Raw genomic sequence first — 9,623 nt, 5'->3', positions numbered from 1 at the left:
AAATCCCTATTCTACTTACTCACAGGCAATTAATAATACCAACCATTTGTAGCTAGCTTGAGGACCTCCCTTCTTGAGCAAGAAAAGAGAAACCTTGAGCTCTGATACCAATGTAACATTTAATGGCCTAAAATCTTATTTGTAGCGGAAATTAGCATGAACATAGTGGGCATTTCATTAGAATAGATTCCTAATGAGAATTACAAGAGTGCTTGGGTGGAGAGAGCAACAAAAAGCATAACACCTAGTTAGATAGCATCGACAATACTTTCAAAAGAGAGAGCAATTAAGCTATTGACAACAGTTGAGGACCGGATTTGCATGGAGCCGGTCCCCCCTCCAAAAGGCTTTGTATTATGGTTTCTCCCATCAAGAGAGACATTGTACAATACAATTCTTTGTGTTCCTTCAAGACTAGCTAGTGCAATGAAGATGGAAGCTTCATACACCAAGCAAAACACTTAATCAAACACAACTTGAATTATCCCCGTTCTCAGACCCAAGACCTCACACACCTTCGAAGATGGTGAGAGCTAGCAGGGTATGAGAGTAGATTGAGAGGAAAAAGAAGTATCTTACGAGAAAGAAGTACATCTCCTCACATAATCACTCATATTAGCATAGCTTAGCTTAGTAATTAGCTTGGTAGAGAAGATGAGCATGCATTGCAGCTTGGCTCTTGGTTGGATTTGCATCCACATGCCAAGAGAGTGTTGATGTAGGCTTCTATCTCACAAGCTTGGAGTAGGTGATGAGCTCTCCATTAAAGCTTGGGAGGAGATAGAGTATTTTTCCCTTCACACATGGTCAAGTGTGAGAATGTGAGAGTGAATGCCAAGCAAAAATCAGCCCCCCCTCTCTCTTGGGCGAGCCCTAGCTGCTAAGTTAGGCTGGCTTTTTCCTCATTGGACCTCCCCAGGTCAAGCCAATAGGAATTAAGCAGCATAAGTGATAGCCTTCTGACATGTGTCCCCCTTTCCCCTTTTGTGAGAGCTTTAGATAATTAAATAATTAAACTAAACTCTCATTGGACCCCTTTGCCTCCTGGCCAATAGGAATCAGGCAAGCCATGGGGTTTCTGAATGCTCATTGGACCCCTTGGGAGACTGCCCAATAGTCTTCTAGGACACTTAATTCTTATTGGTTTCTTTTATTAAATGTTTTTAAATTAATTAAACTAGATTTACTCTAGCCTAATTCTCATTGGTCCACTTCAAGGGTCTTCCAATAGGAATTGGGCACACCTTGTGGGCATCTGGCCTAGGGAGCTGACATGTGTCCCTCATTCCCTTTGTGTAAAGGGAGCCTGTGTGTGTGTGTGTGGCTTTCTCTCTCATCCCCTAGCTTTGGGGCTCGCCCCCTCCCATGTAGGGATGCAGAAAGACTTTTTGGGCACACACTAAGCATCCAATTTTCCCTAAGGTTGACCTTTGGACACAACCTTTGAATTTTGGAACCTTAGCATTTTGGAAGTCTTAATGGGCTGAACCTTAGGGTCTTTTTAGCCCGTTGTTTCACATGGCTCTTTTGCAGATGGCCCCCCCTTTGGATCCCTATTTTCCCTCCTTTGGATCCCTACTGTGGCCGGTCTGCTAACTTAACCAATATTCTAGCTTTTTCTCCCTTGGCACTTTCCCACATTAAATGATCAGTTTAATATGAGAAAATCATTTAGGAGAATTAGATATTGATTATTATGACAATTTACATGATGGACTTCAATTTGGAGTTGCAACATCGAAAGTGCAAACCAAGGTGTATCATTCAGTACTGTAGGAGATGATGTGTGGAGACCCTCTCTTTCCTCCAAAATGTTAAGCTCCATTATATGTAGTATAGATAGATAGTAGAAGTAGATTGCATCTAAAATTTTTCATATGCACATTTTCCAAGTGTCTAAGTATAAGCATTGTGTATTTGAGTGGATATTTGATTGCTAGAAAAAAACGTAGGTTTTATGTATTTCCACATCCAAAATTTTGAAATTCACTTACATTCTAGTTTCAAAGATGAGAAACCTACAAAGTTTAGGGAAAAAAACATTGAAACACAATAAGGTTGCTGCAATTTTTCTTATACATCGGTTTTTAAGCTTAGGTTTAGTGTAATCCTACCTATAAATTTTGAGATTTAGCATTGTATTGTACATTGTCGTAAATTTTCTCATATGTAGGTTTTTAAACTTAGGTTTGGTGTAATCCTACCTATAAATTTTGAGATTTAGCATTGTATGTTGGCACAAATTTTCTCATATGCCGGTTTTTAAACTTAAGTTTGGTGTAATCTTACCTATAAATTCTGAGATTTAGCATTGTATTGTATGTTGCCCTTCTCATATATCGGTTGTTAAACTTAGGTTTAGTATAATCCTACCAATAACTTTTGAGATTTAGCATTGTATTGTATGTGAATGCTCAAAGAAAACTTAAATTTAGTGTAATCCTTTCTATTAATTTTGAGATTTTGCTACAAACTACTCGACAATATTCTCATCGGATGGAAGTATCAGCATCCTATAAATAAGTTAATTTACAACAACGACTTTCTTCGACAGGATTCTGTTTCCCATTGTACATGCTTTCAGTTTACCACCTTTTGCAAGAATTTTGAGGCTTATGGTAACCATGTTTGCACCTGTGATCCTAGCATTATTGAAAATACTAAAGTACGTAGAATTTTGACCAAAGGGCTCAATCATATACCTAACTTTCCCAGAAACCCCTACCTTGCTCTATCAGCTATACTAAGCTGCCTCACTGAACTTATCAGTGCTCTCCAACTTGAGATGACAGTCCTACCGGACTTAAGAGAAGTTGTGAGGGAATGCTTCCTTCAAAAAGTATCACAACTACCTAAAAAATGGCTATCCTCTGATGACTCTTTGCTTACATCTCAGCTAACTTTTGATTTTCAAAAAATCTATGATAAATGGTTTGTTGTCGGGCTTGACAAAAGCTCTAACTGTCCCACTATTATATGCAAAAACCTTGCTTGGAAGGCTGCTCGTTATTGAGTATCTGGTAAGGAATTCTGTAATATTAAATCTCCACTACAAACGGTTACCAATAAAATTGCTAAACACTTAGGGAATCTAGGCTACTCTATTCTGAACACCAAGTTACGTGTTTTATTTCCCACTTATAAATTTCATAAGCATAAGTTCAGATGGATATCTGATGCCTCCAATAGTATTTTTATTGATATCACCAAGGATTTTACTTTATGCCTTGACCTTATACTATCTGATTTTGAGCTTATTTGTGCCACTAAACAAAAAGTTTGCCAGGATTTCTTACATATTCAATACAATCCCTTTTGGCTTACAAAAAACTGTAGAGAAGTCTCGCTTAATCTTCCTCAGCAAATCTTCCACATTTTTACTGCTGACATTACACAATGTTATGAAAACATTCTCCTTGAAGGGGATCTTGGTCTTAAGACTATTCTTGTCAAGGTGATTAAAATGGCTTTCTCCAATGCTAGTAAGAAGAAACTTTTTTACATCTCTCTTTTCAATAAACCCAGGTGGATTAAAGTATCTCACTCCTTACACTCCTTACACTTTAATGAAGCTAAGATTTGCTTTTACATCTCCTGGCTGCTGTGTAACTACACACACACACACTGGGTTACTTGACCTATTTTCTCTTATAAAAAGAGAGCTTTCCAGAATATTTTTTGAGCCTCCTCTATGAGATTTAAAAAACCCTTTGTTAAAAAAATCCTGATAAGGCATTGGCTAGAAGGACTACACACACTCCACCTCACTTGAGGGAGTTCCCGAGCTCACTTACCTCCTAGGTTTTTTTAAAACCACCTCCTATGGGTACTACTACCGGGTATACCCCGTCGCAACACTTGAGTATCTTTTACCTTGGGTGAAACGCTGTCGTGAATACTCTGGGTTACCTCCTCATGGCACCGTGCAGGCGGCTTCATCTGCTCTACTGGAGATCCCCCTAATGCTTGGATATCTTCACGATTTGGAGTTATGGCAACCTCCCTCCTTGCTCTATCTAAAGGTGAGGGTGCATCTCTGCCCCTCACTTAGTTTTGGTTGTACTCTGCTTGATTGCTTGAAACTAGTTACTGCGTTTCTGATACAAAGCATGGAGCTCTCTACTCAAGTTACTCAGGTTGGTCACTGCTATTTCTTGCTTTACTTATTGCATGCTTAGGATTCTTTCCGCATGGGTTAACATTCTGTAAGGAGGATGTTTTGTTAAAAAATATGGTGGTCTCCTCTTGCAATCTTTATAAACCTAGGCATGGGGGTTATTCTGTGTTGTATAATTACCAAATGGTGCATTAAAATAACTGCTTATGGTTTTAAAAAATCCACCCTATGGCCGGTGGTCAGAGAATATGGATGATTAGGGGTGTTTTTTTTTTGCCCTGGTAACCAATACAAATTGGGTTATTTTCTTGTCTTGCTTACTAATCTCTGTTGTAGGATGGTGAGTGGTTTTGTGCCTTGATTGATTATTACTCTGTGCCGGGTTTTTACATAAAAAAATCTTGATGTTGAGAAAAAGAGGGGGTGTGAGGTGCTCTACCCTCCGCACACCAGCTTATTGTAGGTTCTGGCCGAATTGCTTACTATCATGATTTCGGTACCTGGCTTATACTAAATGGCCGTAAGGGTGCATCATAACATGAATCAATGGCTATGGCAATATGGCGGTTACTGTCTAGATGAAAGGATTTTTGATTGCATAACATACTTTTCGTTGGTATTTTATGGTTGCATATCATTCTCGCTGAGGGCTTAACACTATGGGGTTATGCTGTCTGCGATTTGGTGACTGATTTAAAATAAAAAAATAAAAAAATGGGGTTATAACTTTGGCTTCACCTTGGTAAGGAAAGCTGCCAAAAAGGCATTGGGTTACGACTTTTTGTGACTGTTCCCTAACTTGGGCCGATTTACTATTTTTTGCATTAGCATCTTATTATGTAAATTCAAAAGGATAAGAAATTCACCCTATGGGTGTTGGAAGGTTCTGCTTCTTTTGGGTTTCAGGTTACACACTTTGGTTGTTCATGGTCTTTTTTAGAAAGGATGGGATATACATTACATTTATTTTTGCATGTCCTCAGGAGGATGTTGCTCATATGATAGCTTTGGATATTATCATGGAACTAGCACTTTAAACTTAGTTTAAACCTTTTCTTTAAAACTTCAAGGTACGGAGTATGGCTTGGCTTTTTTAGCAGCACTCCTTGTTACTTGGACTGCTTAAAGAGATGTATATGGTTAAAGATGTATGGTTTGGAATCCACTTCACTGAGATAGGTTTCTATCCTAAAAACAAGCTTTAATGAGCTTGTTTTTTTATAAAAATTGTAATTGGAAAATTTTATAAAAAACTTCATTTGGTGGAGCTTTCAGAACTGATAAAACTGTTGAAAATAAATGAAGGGGGCATTCTGACACTTGGATTAGAAGGGGTGATGGCCTTCTGATAAAAAATGATACTCTTTTATTAAAATTCTTTGGGATTCTTTAAAAATAAGAGAAATCACAATTTTTTGGACTAAGCTTGTGAAGGTTTTAAAAATTTTGTAAGATGGACATGTATAACAACTGGTATAGTCCATTGATACCTGCAAAACACATCCAAGGCTAACTAAATTGTTATCTTGTTTGGATGGATGCAAGTAAGGACTCTATCTTATTTTGGAATGTTTTTTTGACTTTGGCAAGCCGTCCTACACTGGATGGAACACTCACTTATGATTTGGGAAGTTCTTTTACTATCTGCATACTGAAAGGGGATCTCTTTCCTACAAACATTGTACTTAAATGATTCTAATACTGAATTGTTTTTGTACTTATGTATTCTTTGTTCCATTGCCACAGCTGTCTTTTGAATGTAAAAGTTCAATTATGTCTTATTATCTAAGATTTAACAGCTACACACACACACACACACACACACACACACACACACACACACACACACACACACACACACACACACACACACACATTAGTACTTATCTTTTTGTTTATTTCCTAAAACAGAATGTTCTACATAATAATACTGTGGCCCTAAACCCATGGCTTCATTTATCATCGCCAGACGGATATTGTTCCTGAAGTGCTCTCGACCCCAAGGGTCACCCTCGTCACTCTATTATGATATGTCCACCACATCGTCTGCATAACCAATGTTCCTAATTGGGGGAATAAAAGACGCTCATAACGGAGTATAGTGGTTCTCCTAATGGACTCACTCGACTGCTGAAGATGAGCAATGGTTATGTCTAAAACCTGATCTTGATTATAAGTCATAGCAGACAAAGCGTATGACACAGCTTGAGACAAGTATTCAGTTGGTTGCCATAAACTCTTTGAAATTTACTCAAGACTGTTACAGTGCACTCTGAAGTTTAAAAGACACCCGTTTTTTATAGACCTACATAGCTACCTGAACCTAATGAATATCTATACGAATAGCCCTAGCTACTTGCCATCTCTTATTGGGTCCGGTATTACATTAACTCACCTCTTTGTGCTTGGCATATGCTTCTTCTAGTAACTTACCCAACTGGCTATCTTACCGATAATAGTCTCATTTTATATGTTGGTTTTATGAGTAGTTTTTTGTCTGTTACCATCCAGAGTTAGAGGCTATACCTCTTTAGAAATTTTAAGTGTCGTGTATCGACCTAGCTAAAGTAGTCTGGAAACTTCAAACTAGCTACTGCCACTACAATATTGATGCTCATAAAGGGTTTTTTTTAATATCCTCTTTTATATTTTTCAAAGCTTGTCTTTTTAGCTTTTAATTAACCTAAAAATGCCTTACACCTGTATTGCGTGTATTTTGAGTAACTCTCTGCAATACTTCTCTTTCATCGGCCTGGTTGTACGCTATCCTCTGCATGCATATAGTGGGTTCACAGGGGCACGGCTGCAGCGCTTATGACTCGACACTTGCTATTCTTGATCGGATCATGTGCTAAAAGAAATCCCTGGAAACAGGGTCTTCAATGGTCACCTTGATTACAGGAATGCCTGGCATAATCTGGGTTCCTTCTGCTACGACGAGGCATCATCATCTATAAAATCGTCATCACTGATTTACATCAGGTGAGTACTTTACTCACTTAGCATCGTGATTCTGTGATTATAGCTTGTGCGTTCAAAACTTGTAAGCTGTTGTAACTTCAACATGCCTAAAAGTATGGAGAAAATTTTGGTGGATTCATCATCCTCTCCAAGTCTACAGGTTATTTATCTGTTCGGCACTCATTTAGCCTTTAAGAATATTGGGCTGGACTTGTTTGGCTAAAATGAAGGTGCTTAAATTAAATAAATGGTAATCTTTGTTTAATCTTTGGCTATTTGGACAAATTTTTGATTAAAGATGATGCTTTGATTTGGGGAAGTTTGTTTTTCGTTGGAATCTTTGAAGAAATTGAGAAAATTCACTATTGCATAAACTCAGTTTTTTGAGGTGCTTCCTGGTCTCTAAAATATTAAAAAGACTCACTGTTTGGTTACTGAGGTGTAGTCAGCTATTGAAAAAATTCGTGGAGGATGTTGAGCATCACATAATGTAGTGTTTTTAATGTTGTTTAAAGCTTGAATACTTTTGCCTTCTTACATCACTTGCCCGCTCGATCACCACTTGCAGTTTGTATATATTGCTGACTTATGGTTACTGGATACATCTTGCCTGTTATGGTTTGGGTCACCGGCTTTAAAATAATCTAAGCCTTGCTCCATAAAAACTTACCCTTATTTGCTCTCATTATATCAGTGCATAGGAGGATGATTGCATACTTGCATGATGCTGTGAATAAGAATGTAAGAATGGTTATCTCCAGCTAGTGTGTAGATATCTATAAAGGGCTGATGGTATATTTGGTACTCGCTAGTGTGAGAGATGGTCTTTGACTAAGCATGTGATGGTCTCTGGCCTTTTTTATTCTGGTTTTGGCTGAATGCCTTTTTCCTGGGGATTAGATCTTCCCGGCTGGTCTTGCTGTGATATTATCAGAACATATTAGACATTTAACATGGGGTGATGGTATTATGGCTACTCTCTGATGAGTGAGAGCATGACTTTGGGAAAATACTCCGGCTAATCTCTATTTTTTTTACTATATCTCTGGCTTGTACCAGTGGGCCATTTCTAGCTTGATGCTATGTCCTGCCCTGCTGTGCAGGTTATTTTTCAGAGAATGGCTTTTTGACCTGCACTATAAAAACATACTTTCTTATTTGTCCGCTCTTTTTTTCATAATGAGAAGAACAAATCTACAGTTTCTGTTTAATTTTGGGTGAACAGCTGATGGGAATGATTTTAATATAAACTCAGTTAGCAAGGATAAAAATAGGAATTTGTTACTGGCTATATGGAAGATTATGTCGGCTATGACATAGGAAGAGAATCAGCTGTTAATAATGATGGTATTTGAAAGGATTTAACTGGTTCTTGATTCTAGTATTGGTATAGTTTGAAAAAATCCAAACATATGTTTTAGACTCCTCTGGTTGGTCTGCTGGTCCTGTACCTTACTGTGTCTCTCTGATGTATGTTGGTTTGGCTTTTGCTAATATACTACAGAGGCCTTTTAGGCTTTGTAAATGAAATAAAAATCAAGCTCTAACTTCGTTCATACATAACCAGGCGGTCCTTTATCTCTTCAAGAGGTGTTTTAGCCATTTAAGATCTAATATCTAGTGCAAGATTATATGTCTCGAGCTAACTTGGGCTTGCTCCTATGGGGTTAAAATCTACCCGATCTGGTTAAGGAATGAGTTTGGGATTTTTTTAAATATAAACTTAGTTATTTGATAATCTATTTAAAGCTCTTGAAACTAAGGTTAGGCATTGGAAAATTTTATAAAATAAATATGGAACTAACTTGATATATAGTAGCTTTGTGGAATCTCACTCTCAGGGATAGATTGGCTAAAAACCAAGGACTCTTATTTTGTTTTAAAAAAACAACAAAATGCATGTGAGAACTGTTTGTTTTTTCATTGCCACATGGATAACAACTGGGATGTCCAGCATCACCTGCGTACAGTCACGTGCTAACAAATTGTTTTCTTGTGGCTATGGGTGCAGGTGAGGGCTACCTTCTTTGATAAAAACATTCTGTTCTTTGTGGTTGATGACTTGTGGTGTATCTCTTACCTTGAAGCAACATCACCCCAGACTTTGGGATTACTTTCTCCCACGTTGTACTTTGTTATCTTCATTACCTTGTACAAAATTTATTCTCAACAACAAATAAATTATTGTACAAATCCATTGTATTTGCCTAGAATTATTGGTCTGTGAACAGGTAGTGTTCATTTGCGTGTATGTATCTATTTAGAACTACTACTACTACTACTACACACACACACACACACACACACACACACACACACACACACACACACACACACACACACACACACACACACACACACACACACACACACACACACACACACACACAAATAGGGTGCATGCCTAACGGTGTCGTGCAACTCCGCTCCCATGCTAAGAAAGATGCCAAAAAGTACACGTCCAGCTTATTTGAAGCTTAATTGATTAATGGTAAGTGATCAGGGCTTGTTAACATGCCAAGTTTAATGATTAATGTATGCCAGA

This window comes from Adiantum capillus-veneris, chromosome 5 (genome assembly GCF_014529385.1).
Source record: "Adiantum capillus-veneris isolate H3 chromosome 5, ASM1452938v2, whole genome shotgun sequence".
Lineage (NCBI taxonomy): Eukaryota > Viridiplantae > Streptophyta > Polypodiopsida > Polypodiales > Pteridaceae > Adiantum > Adiantum capillus-veneris.
The sequence above is the reverse complement of the archived record's forward strand: the minus strand, read 5'-3'. Positions refer to the sequence as shown.